At 52.3% G+C, this 15,097-nt stretch overlaps 1 protein-coding gene across 5 annotated transcripts in view; it reads right to left on the bottom strand.

Annotated features, from left to right (window-relative positions):
* Positions 1-13,793, bottom strand: part of pcmtd1 (protein-L-isoaspartate (D-aspartate) O-methyltransferase domain containing 1) — a 109,234-nt gene extending 95,441 nt beyond the window's left edge. For 2 of the 5 annotated variants that reach the window (XM_070892438.1, XM_070892392.1), the window contains exon 1: positions 13,714-13,793. The gene's annotated coding sequence lies outside the window, so the exon portion shown is untranslated. Of the gene's footprint in view, positions 1-12,299; positions 12,387-13,713 lie in introns of those variants that run through there. The other 3 variants (XM_070892402.1, XM_070892420.1, XM_070892411.1) reach the window with 3 other exon arrangements.
* Between the last annotated feature and the right edge of the window lie 1,304 nt (positions 13,794-15,097).

The following is a 15,097-nucleotide window of genomic DNA, read 5'->3' as shown; positions in this document are numbered from 1 at the left end:
GGAGGAAAGAGAAGGGAGGGGGGGAGGAGAGGAAAGAGAAGGGAGGGGGGGAGGAAAGAGAAGGGAGGGGGGGAGGAAAGAGAAGGGAGGGGGGGAGGAAAGAGAAGGGAGGGGGGGAGGAAAGAGAAGGGAGGGGGGGAGGAAAGAGAAGGGAGGGGGGGAGGAAAGAGAAGGGAGGTGGGGAGGAAAGAGAAGGGAGGTGGGGAGGAAAGAGGAGGGAGGGGGGAGGAAAGAGGGAGGGGGGGGGGGAGGAAAGAGGGAGGGGGGGGAGGAAGAGGGAGGGGGGGGGAGGAAAGAGGGAGGGGGGGGGAGGAAAGAGGGAGGGGGGGGGAGGAAAGAGGGAGGGGGGGGGGAGGAAAGAGGGAGGGGGGGGGAGGAAAGAGGGAGGGGGGGGGAGGAAAGAGGGAGGGGGGGGAGGAAAGAGGGAGGGGGGGGAGGAAAGAGGGAGGGGGGGGAGGAAAGAGGGAGGGGGGGAGGAAAGAGGGAGGGGGGGAGGAAAGAGGGAGGGGGGGAGGAAAGAGGGAGGGGGGGAGGAAAGAGGGAGGGGGGGAGGAAAGAGGGAGGGGGGGGAGGAAAGAGGGAGGGGGGGGAGGAAAGAGGGAGGGGGGGAGGAAAGAGGGAGGGGGGGAGGAAAGAGGGAGGGGGGGAGGAAAGGGGAGGGGGGAGGGGGAGGAAAGAGGGAGGGGGGGAGGAAAGAGGGAGGGGGGGAGGAAAGAGGGAGGGGGGGAGGAAAGAGGGAGGGGGGGAGGAAGAGGGAGGGGGGGAGGAAAGAGGGAGGGGGGGAGGAAAGAGGGAGGGGGGGAGGAAAGAGGGAGGGGGGGAGGAAAGAGGGAGGGGGGAGGAAAGAGGGAGGGGGGGAGGAAGAGGAGGGGGGGAGGAAAGAGGAGGGGGGGAGGAAAGAGGGAGGGGGGGGAGGAAAGAGGGAGGGGGGGGAGGAAAGAGGGAGGGGGGGGAGGAAAGAGGGAGGGGGGGGAGGAAAGAGGGAGGGGGGGGAGGAAAGAGGGAGGGGGGGAGGAAAGAGGGAGGGGGGGAGGGAGGGGAGGGAGGAAAGAGAAGGGAGGGGGAAGGGAGGGGCGGAGGAAAGAGAAGGGAGGGGGGAGGGGGGAGGGGGGGAGGAAAGAGAAGGGAGGGGGGAGGGGAGGGGGAGGGGGAGGGGGGAGGGGGGGAGGAAAAAGAAGGGAGGGGGAGGGGAGGAAAGAGAATGGAGGGGGGAGGGGAGGAAAGAGAAGGGAGGGGGGAGGGAGGAAAGAGAAGGGTGGGGGGAGGGGAGGAAAGAGAAGGGTGGGGGGAGGGGAGGAAAGAGAAGGGAGGGGAGGAAAGAGAAGGGAGGGGAGGAAAGAGAAGGGAGGGGGGAGGGGAGGAAAGAGAAGGGAGGGGGGGAGGAAAGAGAAGGGAGGGGGGGAGGAAAGAGAAGGGAGGGGGGGAGGAAAGAGAAGGGAGGGGGGAGGAAAGAGAAGGGAGGGGGGGAGGAAAGAGAAGGGAGGGGGGGAGAGGAAAGAGAAGGGAGGGGGGAGGAAAGAGAAGGGAGGGGGGAGGAAAGAGAAGGGAGGGGGGGAGGAAAGAGAAGGGAGGGGGGGAGGAAGAGAAGGGAGGGGGGGAGGAAAGAGAAGGGAGGGGGGGAGGAAAGAGAAGGGAGGGGGGGAGGAAGAGAAGGGAGGGGGGGAGGAAAGAGAAGGGAGGGGGGGAGGGGAGGAAAGAGAAGGGAGGGGGGAGGGGAGGAAAGAGAAGGGAGGGGGGGAGGGGAGGAAAGAGAAGGGAGGGGGGAGGGGAGGAAAGAGAAGGGAGGGGGGGAGGGGAGGAAAGAGAAGGGAGGGGGGGAGGGGAGGAAAGAGAAGGGAGGGGGGGAGGGAGGAAAGAGAAGGGAGGGGGGAGGGGAGGAAAGAGAAGGGAGGGGGGGAGGGAGGAAAGAGAAGGGAGGGGGGGAGGGAGGAAAGAGAAGGGAGGGGGGGAGGGGAGGAAAGAGAAGGGAGGGGGGAGGGGAGGAAAGAGAAGGGAGGGGGGGAGGGGAGGAAAGAGAAGGGAGGGGGGAGGGGAGGAAAGAGAAGGGCGGGGGGAGGGGAGGAAAGAGAAGGGAGGGGGGGAGGGGAGGAAAGAGAAGGGAGGGGGGAGGGGAGGAAAGAGAAGGGAGGGGGGAGGGGAGGAAAGAGAAGGGAGGGGGGAGGGGAGGAAAGAGAAGGGAGGGGGAGGGGAGGAAAGAGAAGGAGGGGGGAGGGGAGGAAAGAGAAGGGAGGGGGAGGGGAGGAAAGAGAAGGGAGGGGGAGGGGAGGAAAGAGAAGGGAGGGGGAGGGGAGGAAAGAGAAGGGGGGGGAGGGGAGGAAAGAGAAGGGGGGGGAGGGGAGGAAAGAGAAGGGGGGGAGGGGAGGAAAGAGAAGGGGGGGAGGGGAGGAAAGAGAAGGGGGGGGAGGGGAGGAAAGAGAAGGGGGGGAGGGGAGGAAAGAGAAGGGGGGGGAGGGGAGGAAAGAGAAGGGGGGAGGGGAGGAAAGAGAAGGGGGGGAGGGGAGAAAGAGAAGGGGGGGGAGGGGAGGAAAGAGAAGGGGGGGAGGGGAGGAAAGAGAAGGGGGGGAGGGGAGGAAAGAGAAGGGGGGGGAGGGGAGGAAAGAGAAGGGGGGGAGGGGAGGAAAGAGAAGGGGGGGAGGGGAGGAAAGAGAAGGGGGGGAGGGGAGGAAAGAGAAGGGGGGGAGGGGAGGAAAGAGAAAGGGGGGGAGGGGAGGAAAGAGAAGGGGGGGAGGGGAGAGAGAGAAGGGGGGGAGGGGAGGAAGGAAGGGGGGGAGGGAGGAAAGAGAAGGGGGGGAGGGGAGGAAAGAGAAGGGGGGGAGGGGAGGAAAGAGAAGGGGGGAGGGGAGGAAAGAGAAAGGGGGGAGGGAGGAAAGAGAAAGGGGGGAGGGGAGGAAAGAGAAAGGGGGGGAGGGGAGGAAAGAGAAGGGGGGGAGGAGGAGGAAAGAGAAGGGGGGGAGGGGAGGAAAGAGAAGGGGGGGGAGGGGAGGAAAGAGAAGGGGGGGGAGGGGAGGAAAGAGAAGGGGGGGGAGGGGAGGAAAGAGGGGGGGAGGGGAGGAAAGAGAAGGGGGGGAGGGGAGGAAAGAGAAGGGGGGGAGGGGAGGAAAGAGAAGGGGGGGAGGGGAGGAAAGAGAAGGGGGGGAGGGGAGGAAAGAGAAGGGGGGGAGGGGAGGAAAGAGAAGGGGGGGAGGGGAGGAAAGAGAAGGGGGGGAGGGGAGGAAAGAGAAGGGGGGGAGGGGAGGAAAGAGAAGGGGGGAGGGGAGGAAAGAGAAGGGGGGAGGGGAGGAAAGAGAAGGGGGAGGGGAGGAAAGAGAAGGGGGGAGGGGAGGAAAGAGAAGGGGGGAGGGGAGGAAAGAGAAGGGGGGAGGGGAGGAAAGAGAAGGGGGGAGGGGAGGAAAGAGAAGGGGGGAGGGGAGGAGAGGAAAGAGAAGGGGGGGAGGGGAGGAGAGGAAAGAGAAGGGGGGAGGGGAGGAAAGAGAAGGGGGGGAGGGGAGGGGAGGAAAGAGAAGGGGGGGGTGAGGGGGAGAAGCTGAACAGGCCCCGACGACGGAGGAGGAGCCCGGGCGGGCAGGCCCCATCAACGACGTGGGGCAGGAGGGTGAAGGGCTGAACTGGATGCGGGGGCGCGCAGGGGAGGGGAGGGGAGGGGAGGGGAGGGGAGGGGAGGGAAGAGCTGAACAGGAGGGAGGGGTGGGGAGCTGAAGGGAAGCCCAAGTCCCGATCTTCAATGCCCGGTGTGACCATTCGGCCAGAGCTTGGGACGACGTTCTTCGGGCCCCTCCCACGCAGCCTGCACAGATTCGGGCTGCGAGGAGCTACTGCCCATGCGCGCACACTCTAGTGCACATGTGCAGAGGCCCCGGCACTGTTTTCATTGCCGGGACCTGGCTCCGCCCTCCACCAAGGGTCTGGATTGACTGGACAGAGCCGGTTCTGTTCTAAAAAGTCGGCGCCCCATACAGGGGTGCGCCATTCTAACCCTGGGGGCAAACCTGGGCCCCATAAGACTACTTATAGGATACTGTATAATCGATATCCCAAGATTCTTTGAAATGCATTTCCTTTACGCCATCGATTTATTAAAAAGGAGAAAAGTTAAAAGTAAAGTTTAATGATGAACTTTTTGAATTTGCCAGAGCAGGCTACTGCTGTATAATGAGAATGTTTATTCTTTTCAATGTGGCATCCAGAAAGCATTTTGTGATTTGAATGTGATGTCATCCCTGCAAAATGTCAAAAATATTTCACGAAAAAGGACACCTGACAAGATAATATACACAGGAATAAACAACAAAAACTTCCATTTACATAGCGTCTTTAACGTAGTGAAATGTCCCAAGGCGCTTCCCAGGAGTATTATGAGATAAAACAATTTAACACCGAGTCATACAAGTAAAATTTAACGCAGTTGACAAAAAGCTTGGTCAAAGAGGTAGGTTTGAAGGAGCGTCTTGAAGGAGGAAAGAGAGTTAGAGAGGCAAAGAGGTTTAGGCAGAGAGTTCCAGAGTTTGGGGCATAGGCAACAGAAGGCACAGCTACCAATGGTTGAGCGATTACAATCAGGAATGCTGAAGAGGGCAGAATTAGAGGAGCGCAAACATCTTGGTGGGTTGTGGGGCTGGAGGAGATGACAGAGATAGGGAGGGGCGAGGCCATGAAGGGATTTGAAAATAAGGATGAGAATTTTGAAATCGAAGCATTGCTGAACCGGAAGCCAATGTCGGTCGGCGAGCACAGGGGTGATGGGTGAGCAGGACTTGGTGCGAGTTAGGACGTGGGGCAGCCGAGTTTTGGATCACCTCTAGTTTACGTAGGGTAGAATGCGGGAGGCCAGCCAGGAGTGCGTTGGAATAGTCAAGTCTAGAAGTAACAAAGGCATGGATGAGGGCTTCAGCAAGCTTAGGCAATGTTAGGAAGGTGGAAATAGGTGGTCTTAGTTATGCTGCAGATATATGGTCGAAGGCTCATTTCAGGGTCAAATATGACACCTAGGTTGCGAACAGTCTGGTTCAGCCAGAAGTTGGGGAGAGGGTTGGAGTCAGTGGTTAGGGAACGGAGTTTGTGGCAGGGACCGAAAACATTGGCTTCGGTCTTCCCAATATTCAATTGGGAAACATTTCTGCTCAACTAGAACTGGATGTCAGACATGCAGTCTGATAATTTAGAGACCGTGGAGGGGTTGAGAGAAGTGGTAGTGAGGCAGAGCTGGCGGTCGTTAGCATACATGTGGAAACTGACGCTGTGTTTTTGGATAATGTCGCCAAGGGGCAACATGTAGATGAGAAATAGGAGGGGGGCAAGGATAGATCCTTGGGAGACACCAGAGGTAATGCGATGCAGGTGGGAAGAGAAGCCATTGCAAGAGATTCTCTGGCTACGATTAGACAGATAATATGGTGGAATTCTGCATTAGGATGGAGAATGAAACAGTTAATTCAGAGACCATGGTCCAGAACTTAAAGAAGGCTAACTTTGAAGGTATGAGGCGTGAATTGGCTGAGATGGATTGGCGAATGATACTTAAGGGGTTGACTGTGGATGGGCAATGGCAGACATTTAGAGACCGCATGGATGAACTACAACAATTGTACATTCCTGTCTGGCATAGAAATAAAAAAGGGAAGGTGGCTCAACCGTGGCTATCAAGGGAAATCAGGGATAGTATTAAAGCCAAGGAAGTGGCATACAAATTGGCCAGAAATAGCAGCGAACCTGGGGACTGGGAGAAATTTAGAACTCAGCAGAGGAGGACAAAGGGTTTGATTAGGGCAGGGAAAATGGAGTATGAGAAGAAGCTTGCAGGGAACATTAAGACGGATTGCAAAAGTTTCTATAGATATGTAAAGAGAAAAAGGTTAGTAAAGACAAACGTAGGTCCCCTGCAGTCAGAATCAGGGGAAGTCATAACGGGGAACAAAGAAATGGCGGACCAATTAAACAAGTACTTTGGTTCGGTATTCACGAAGGAGGACACGAACAACCTTCCGGTTATAAAAGGGGTCGGGGGGTCTAGTAAGGAGGAGGAACTGAGGGAAATCCTTATTAGCCGGGAAATTGTGTTGGGGAAATTGATGGGATTGAAGGCCGATAAATCCCCAGGGCCTGATGGACTGCATCCCAGAGTACTTAAGGAGGTGGCCTTGGAAATAGTGGATGCGTTGACAGTCATTTTCCAACATTCCATTGACTCTGGATCAGTTCCTATGGAGTGGAGGGTAGCCAATGTAACCCCACTTTTTAAAAAAGGAGGGAGAGAGAAAACAGGGAATTATAGACCGGTCAGCCTGACATCGGTAGTGGGTAAAATGATGGAATCAATTATTAAGGATGTCATAGCAGTGCATTTGGAAAGAGGTGACATGATAGGTCCAAGTCAGCATGGATTTGTGAAAGGGAAATCATGCTTGACAAATCTTCTGGAATTTTTTGAGGATGTTTCCAGTAGAGTGGATAAGGGAGAACCAGTTGATGTGGTATATTTGGACTTTCAGAAGGCGTTCGACAAGGTCCCACACAAGAGATTGATGTGCAAAGTTAGAGCACATGGGATTGGGGGTAGTGTACTGACATGGATTGAGAACTGGTTGTCAGACAGGAAGCAAAGAGTAGGAGTAAATGGGTACTTTTCAGAATGGCAGGCAGTGACTAGTGGGGTACCGCAGGGTTCTGTGCTGGGGCCCCAGCTGTTTACACTGTACATTAATGATTTAGATGAGGGGATTGAGTGTAGTATCTCCAAGTTTGCGGATGACACTAAGTTGGGTGGCAGTGTGAGCTGCGAGGAGGATGCTGTGAGGCTGCAGAGCGACTTGGATAGGTTAGGTGAGTGGGCAAATGCATGGCAGATGAAGTATAATGTGGATAAATGTGAGGTTATCCACTTTGGTGGTAAAAACAGAGAGACAGACTATTATCTGAATGGTGACAGATTAGGAAAAGGGGAGGTGCAAAGAGACCTGGGTGTCATGGTACATCAGTCATTGAAGGTTGGCATGCAGGTGCAGCAGGCGGTTAAGAAAGCAAATGGCATGTTGGCCTTCATAGCAAGGGGATTTGAGTACAGGGGCAGGGAGGTGTTGCTACAGTTGTACAGGGCATTGGTGAGGCCACACCTGGAGTATTGTGTACAGTTTTGGTCTCCTAACCTGAGGAAGGACATTCTTGCTATTGAGGGAGTGCAGCGAAGGTTCACCAGACTGATTCCCGGGATGGCGGGACTGACCTATCAAGAAAGACTGGATCAACTGGGCTTGTATTCACTGGAGTTCAGAAGAATGAGAGGGGACCTCATAGAAACATATAAAATTCTGACGGGGTTAGACAGGTTAGATGCAGGAAGAATGTTCCCAATGTTGGGGAAGTCCAGAACCAGGGGTCACAGTCTAAGGATAAGGGGTAAGCCATTTAGGACCGAGATGCGGAGGAACTTCTTCACCCAGAGAGTGGTGAACCTGTGGAATTCTCTACCACAGAAAGTTGTTGAGGCCAATTCACTAAATATATTCAAAAAGGAGTTAGATGAGGTCCTTACTGCTAGGGGGATCAAGGGGTATGGCGAGAAAGCAGGAATGGGGTACTGAAGTTGAATGTTCAGCCATGAACTCATTGAATGGCGGTGCAGGCTAGAAGGGCCGAATGGCCTACTCCTGCACCTATTTTCTATGTCTATGTTTCTAGAACCAGACAAGTGCAGTCCCACCCACCTGGATGATGGTGGAGCAGCGTTATAGAAGGATAGAATGGTCAACCGTGTCAAAGGCTGCATAAAAGTCAAGAAGGACGAGGAGGGATTATTTGCCTTCATCACAGTCACAAAGGATTTCATTTGTGGCTTTGATGAGAGCCGTTTCAGTAACCAGATTGGAGGAATTCAAACATGGAAATGCGGGAAAGATGGGCATGGATTTGGGAAGCGACAACACGGTCAAGGACTTTGGAGAGGAAAGGGAGGTTGGAGATGGGGCGGTAGTTTGCAAGGACAGAGGGGTCGAGGGTTGTTGTTTTTGTTTGAGGAGAGGGGTGATGATGACAGATTTGAGGGCGGGGTGGGGGAAACAGTGCCCAAGGAAAGAGAACCGTTAACAATGTCAGCCAGAAAAGGAAGTTGGGTGGTCAGCAGTTTGTTGGGAATAGGTCAAGGGAGCAGGAAGTGGATCGAATGGACAGGATGAGCTAGGAAAGGTCATGAGGGAAGATTGCAGAGAAACTGGAGAAAGATGCAAGGTCAGGGCTAGGGCAGGTTGCTTCCTTAGAGGAAGTTCGGCCCGCTGGGTTAGGGGAAGGAAGGGAAGACTCAGAGGCGCCCGAATGGATGGTCTCAATCTTAGAGATAAAGATGTCCATGAGATCCCCACACTTACTGTCGGAGGTGAGGGTGGAGACTGAGGGAGAGAGGTTTAAAAAGATAGTTAGCAGTGGAGAACAGAAGCCGGGGTTTATCTTTACATTGCAGAATGATTCTGGAATAGTGAGCGATTTTGGCAGACGAGAGCAGGACCCAATAATGCTTTATATGGCCCAGCCAGATCTGGCAGTGAATGACTAAACCAGTTGTCCACCGTATCCGTTCAAGTCTGCGTCTCTTCGACTTAAGGAAACGATGATGTGTACCGGGGGAATGGCCAGGGTGAGAGAGAGAGAGAGAGAGAGAGAGAGAGAGAGAGAGTGTGTAATTGTTTTAACAAGCTCAACGGCATCAAAGGTGGTGGCGAGAGCATGATTGAGCAGATCGGTAGCTGCAGAAAGGTCATGGTGAATGGAGGGCCAAAGGCTGGATAGTTGGAAGTTGATAAGTGCAGTTGTAAGAGAATCAGGAGAGAGTTTTTTCCAAGGGCAGACACAGAAGGAGGTAGGGTTGGGCAGTGGAAGGGAATGTAGCTGGAGAGGGCTACGCAGAAGTGGTCAGAGATGGCCTTATCTGCGATTGACACGAGGGGAGTAGCGAGGCCACGAGAGATGGCAAGGTCGAGGGGCTGGCCGTAAATATGGGTTGGTGAATTTACATGGAGGGTGATTAAGGGAGGATAGGAGGCTAGTAAACTCAGAGGAGAGCGCGCATGGTGAATTTAGATGAAGGTTGAAATCAACGAGAATGAGAAGTCATTCGGTGCAGAGGCAGAGGGAGGAAAGTAGTGAAGAAATATCAGTAATAACATTTTTATGGTACTTGGGTGGGTGGCAGAGAACAAGAATTTGAAATGAGACGAGAGTGGTGGAATAGGACGAGATGCTCGAAGGAGGAGAACGCGCCAGAGGAGTAGGTGGACAGACCAAGGTGTGATTTGCTGATTGGAGCCACACTGCCGCCATGGCAGTCTGAGGCAGGCAAGTGGTGGAAGGTATAGCCAGGCAGGGATATTTCATTTAAGGGTAAGGTGTCATCGTTCCCCCACCAGGTTTCTGTCTGGGCCAGGATGTCGATGCCCATCATCCACGATAAGCATATGGATGGCAAGAACCTGGTTCTCAAGCGAACAGACGTTCTGGAGGGAGATGTGGAGAGGGCTGGTGATGGCTGCCCCACTGCCTGCATCCACAGGGTCAGCAGTGCTGGGGGGGTGGGTGGGGGGAGGTTGGGGAGGTGGCGAGTTAGACTAGCCCCCAATGGACATGTTGGGCAGGAAGGTCGGCAAGAGTAAGATGGGACAGTTGGGGTTGCTGCTCGTAAAGAGGCAGCGACGAGTGCCTCGATGGACATTTGTAGGATGCCAAGAGAGGCGCAAGGGGAAGCTGTAGGCTTATCTAGGAGGGAGTCAAACCTGGGATGGCGGCAGGAGAGTAGGAAGCTCGAAGAGTAATGTAGGATTGGGGTAAGGATTTGGGAGGGCAGCAGATCCGAGAAAGGAAAGATGAAAGGCGGAATGATGACAGGAGAGAACAGTCATGGAGGGATAAAGAGAAAAGGAGAAAGAGGGAAAAGTATTGAATGGCTCGGGTCCGGAGCAGCAGCCAAAGTGCGCACATGAATGGACAGGGGAAAAGCAAAGAGAGAGTTTATAAATGTAATGATGTATCATCAGAATAAAATAAATCATCCAGAGTTAATTTGTCTTATTTAAAACATCTTTGCCTTCATTCTTTAAAAACTGTGTTTGTTTTTGGATATTGTGCATGATGTTACCATGCATATCGATACAAAGCCTTTGACTCAACCCACACTGCTCAGCTGCCCAAAAATCTATGAATGAATAATAATTGACGTTTTTTTTTCCAGTATCACTTCAGATTTTATTTTATGTAAACTATCATTTAGTGAAATGCATTCTCCATTTTTTCCAATTTGGGTAAAACCTCCTTCTACCCAGCTACAATCTTACCATAACTATTTCATATCCCGTGATACAAAATTACATCGGAAAAAATGGCTTACTAGTGAGCAGATATAACGCTCCCTCCAAAAATTGAAAAATTGATGGATCTATTTAAAAAGCATAAAACATTTTATTTTCCAAATACTGTATTCGTATGAATGAAGATTCACTGTACAGGTATGTTTCTCTCTCCATGTTGTGCTATTCTCCCTCAGTATACTGATGCATTGAAACTCATTCCAAACTTGAAAAATTTCTGCTTACAAAAAGGAGAAAACTAAGTCACAAACTGAAGCACCATTTCAAGACCAACAGAGGTATTTCTCTACAGTATGCATATATGGACCAATGCTCGAAATGTGTACTCCTGGTGCAGGCCTTGCCTGTTGAGCACACATTTCAGGTGCACTTGCCCACCATTTTCCAGGATGGAAAACAGTGGGAATGGTGTCTCCAATTTTCTAATATGTATGCCAAGCAGGTGAAGCTCCCTGGCAGAAATCCATGTGAAAATATTGGCCCATCATTTTCTTTCTACCATTGCCCCTAAAAACAAGAACTCTGGGGACTTTGATAGCTTTTGACTAATTTAGCCAAACAATCATACCTCATGCAAGTCCTAATAATGATTTGTTTACAAGCTGCTTGTTACCAGCAGGTACACTAGATAGCAATCTGAATTCCAAGCCGAGTATCCCAAATCCCATCCTAAATGAGATCAGACAGGGCCTTTCACACCATATGGTACATTCACCCAAAAATCAGAGGTGTTCTTGCAGTCTTGTTGATCAACAAACTAGTGATTAGAAAACAGCTTTTAAAAAGTGCATCAGCATGCTAGCTGAACTGTCATTTCACACATATTTTCAAGGACGTGTTTATTTGTATTGTAAAAATGGCCACCCTTTGTCTCTGATTGGTCCCCTTGAAGGATAATCCCTTGAAGTTTCTCTGGAACCGTCCATCCCAAGTTCTCACTGGCTTCGCATATTGTAACTTGATCCACTTTGACTTCCAGAAGCCACACGATAGATTTCCCCAAAAGCCACCAAGTGCCAGCCGAAGTCCCTTACCCCAGCACAAGTGCGTCCCTCTCTACAAGCCAAAGTCCCTTACCCCAGTCCAAGTGCATCTCTCCCCCAGCTAAGGTCCCACACACCAGCGCAAGTGCATCCCTCCCCCAGCTAAAGTGCCTTACCCCAATCCAAGTGCTGCCTCCCCCACCCGAAGTCCCTCCTTACACCAGCACAAGTGCATGATTTTACCCACCCCGCCCCGCCCCCATAGATAGGGCATTGTGTACGGATTGTTAACAGGTTTATTAGGTATGAAGTGAATAGTGAGTGTTGTGACTTCTGGATTTCATCCACTGCAGCGATGTCCCTTGTAGGGGGTGGAAAGAGCATGATCGGTCTTCCCAAGTTCCCTCTCTCCCCTCCGATCCCCCCCGCCCATGTCTCTGTCACCCCAGGCTATCTTTCTCTTTGCCTCCGCCCCCTCCCCCACCACCCAGATTGTGTCTCTCACCCAGTCTCTCTGTCTGTCTGTCTGTCTGTCTGTCTCTCTCTCTCTCTCTTCCCACCAACCCCTCCCTCTTGGCCACCCGCCGGGTCAGAACCACTCAGCGCTCAGGTCGGGGCACAGCAGAGGATCAGCAGGCGCGGTCCATCGGCTACGTGGTCGGAATGATTCAGGTTCGGGGCCGCACTTCCGTTTGGGGCGCGAGGCATCGAGGGCCCGACCCGGCGGGAGGCATCGGCCCAACAGTAAAAAGCACGGTAGAAATAGTCACTTTGTATTTTCAACATGTGTACAAAAATTCAACAGGCTTTGGTGAAACAAATCCTTATGCATGTCAATTTTTAGAAAGCTATATCAATAAATGCAGATTTTCTAAGGTTTAGTGTCCTTCCACAAAATACTTATGGTTAACAGCAGTCTAACATTGATATGCATATGTTATATGTCCAACTTCCCAGGGATTGAAGCACTGACCACACTTGATGAGCTCCGCTGGTCAGGCCACATCGTTGGACGAGACTCCCAAAGCAAGCGCTCTACTCGGATCTCCTTCACGGCAAACGAGCCAAAGATGGGCAGAGAGAATGTTACAAGGACACCCTCAAAGCCTCCCTAAAAAAATGCAACATCACCACTGACACCTGGGAGTCCCTGGCCAAAGATCGCCCTAAGTGGAGGAAGTGCATGCGGGAGGAAGCTGAGCACCTCGAGTCTCATTGTCGGGGGCGAGAGTGCGGCAAACTAGTCCCACCCACCCTTACTCTCAACGACTGTCTGTCCGACCTGTGACAGGGACTGTGGCTCTCCTATTGGATTGTTCAGCCACCTAAGGACTCATTTAAGAGTGGAAGCAAGTCTTCCTCGATTCCGAGGGACTGCCTATGATGATGATGTATGTTAGAAATTTGGAAGCAAGTGTCAAAAACAGTTTTTGAAAAATAATGTCAACAGCATTTTTCGGCGGGTCTTCAAACTTGGTCAACAATACCGAAACAACAAAAATAAAATCCCGATTTTAACACTAAAAACAATAGAGCGCGGTCTTTAAAACTTATTTTCGAATGTTTGTTTTGAGTAATACTTGAACAGTAAAATAAACAAATAAGTCCCTTTCAAGTTTAACTCCCAGGGCGCCACGCTTGAGGTTCCTGCCACAAAAAACAATGACGACAGTATCAGAGGCCTTGGCGAAACCATTTTAAATGAAAACTTTCCCGAACAATTTTCGTGCTAGGAAATAATATACAACTCGTTAAAAAAAGTGTTCAGACTAATATTTCTATCAGATAAGAGCAAATACAATAAGCAGCCCATTGTATAACTATTTATATAAGAGTGGAAGAGCTGGCCTGTGTGGCCGGAGATCACTGGGGCTGTATCAGTCTGGAGCATCGTGCAGCAAAGCAGACAAAAGCAGCCTGCCTGTCTGCGGCTCTGTCTTCAGTGCCCGTGGCACAGGCAGCAGGCCCCCGGCTGCGGCTTGCTTTTGTTTTTAAACTGCGAGGCACCGCCTTCCCTCCGACACAAAATAAAAAGGGGCCGCCCGGCAGCCGACCATTATTTTCCGGTGCGAGGCCACTGGCTCACTTCCTTTCTTCAATGGTCCACGCGAACTCACCGCGCCAAGCCCAGAGCAAGCCGAAGCCCCGGGGTTAGAAAGAGGGAGAAGGCCGGGGAACGGGGACTTGGTGCGGCTCTCCTCACCCACCCCGGAGCGGAGCCAGCGCCGGACACAGGCCGGCTCCACACAGCTGGCCGAGGATCAAGACAATGCGCAGCTCCCTTTTACTTCCTCCTCTCTCTACTTCTTTTTTCCTCTCCCCTCCCCTCTTTCTCTCTCTCACTCTTTATTTCTTTTTTTCATGCTCGCTCTCTCTCTGTGTCTCACCCGCTCCTCTCCTTCCGCCGTCTCTCTCTCTCTCTGTTGCCGGACCAGGCCGCTCGCGAACAGCTGAGGATGTAAACACTGCGTCACGTGACCCCTGCGCCGTGCCCGCTCCGGCCGATAAAGCCCCGCCCCTTCACTCCGCACTGCAAGGATAAGCCCCGCCCCTTCACACTGCACTGGAGGGATAAACCCCGCCCCTTCACGCTGCACTGCAGGAACAAGCCCCGCCCATTTTCCTCAGCACTGCATAATAAGCCCTGCCCCCTTTACCCAGTACCCAGTGAATGAGTTCCACCGTCTTTACCCAGCATTGCCTCGTCCACATTCACCTCTAGCAGTACTGCCACCACATCAGTTGTCAGCTATGGCTTAGTGGGTTGCATTCGTGCTTCTGAGTCAGAAGGTTGTGGGTTCAAGTCTCACTCCAAGAACTTGAGCACACAAAATCTAGGGTGACAATCCAATTTAATACCTAGGTAGTGCTGCACTGTCTTTCGGATGAGAAATTAGAATCGTAGTTTATAGCACAGAAGGAGGCCATTTTGGCCCATCATGTCCATGCTGACCAACGAGAGGCTATCCAACCTAATCCCACTTTCCAGCTCTAGGTCCATAGCCCTGCAGGTTACAGCACTTTAACTGCGCATCCAAGCACTTCTGCCTCTACTACCCGTTCAGGCAGTGAGTTCCAGACCCCCACAACCCTCTGCGTGAAGACATTTCCCCTCAAATCCCCTCTAAACCTTCTACCAATTACTTTAAATTTATGCCACCTGGTCATTGACACCTCTGCTAAGGGAAATAGGCCCTTTCTATCCACTCTAGCTAGGCCCTTCATAATTTTATACACCTCATTGAGGTCTCCCCTCCGCCTCCTCTGTTCCAAGGAAAACAAACCCAGCCTATCCAATCTGTCCTCATAGCTAAGATTCTCCATTCCTGGCAACATCCTCATAAATCTCCTCTGTACCCTCTCCAGTGCACTCGGGTCCTTCCTGTAATGCGGTGACCAGAACTGCACGCAGTACTCCAACTGTGGCCTAACCAGTGTTTTATACAGTTCAAGCATAACCCCCCTGCTCTTATAGTCTATGCATCAGCTAATAAAGGCATGCATTCCATATGCCTTCCTAACCACCTTATCTACCTGGCCTGCTACTTTCAGGGATCTGTGAACATGCACTCCCAGGTCGCTTTGTTCCTCTACACTTCTTAGTGTCCTACCATTTAATGTGTATTCCCTTTCCTTGTTAGCCCTCCCCAAATGCATTACCTCACACTTCTCCAGATTAAATTCCATTTTCCATTGTTCTGCCCACCTGACCAGTTGATTGATATCTTCCTGCAGTCCGCAGTTTTCTTCTTCATTATCAACCATGTTAGG

The sequence above is a fragment of the Pristiophorus japonicus genome, chromosome 1, assembly GCF_044704955.1.
Source record: "Pristiophorus japonicus isolate sPriJap1 chromosome 1, sPriJap1.hap1, whole genome shotgun sequence".
Lineage (NCBI taxonomy): Eukaryota > Metazoa > Chordata > Chondrichthyes > Pristiophoridae > Pristiophorus > Pristiophorus japonicus.
The sequence above is the reverse complement of the archived record's forward strand: the minus strand, read 5'-3'. Positions and strand labels throughout refer to the sequence as shown.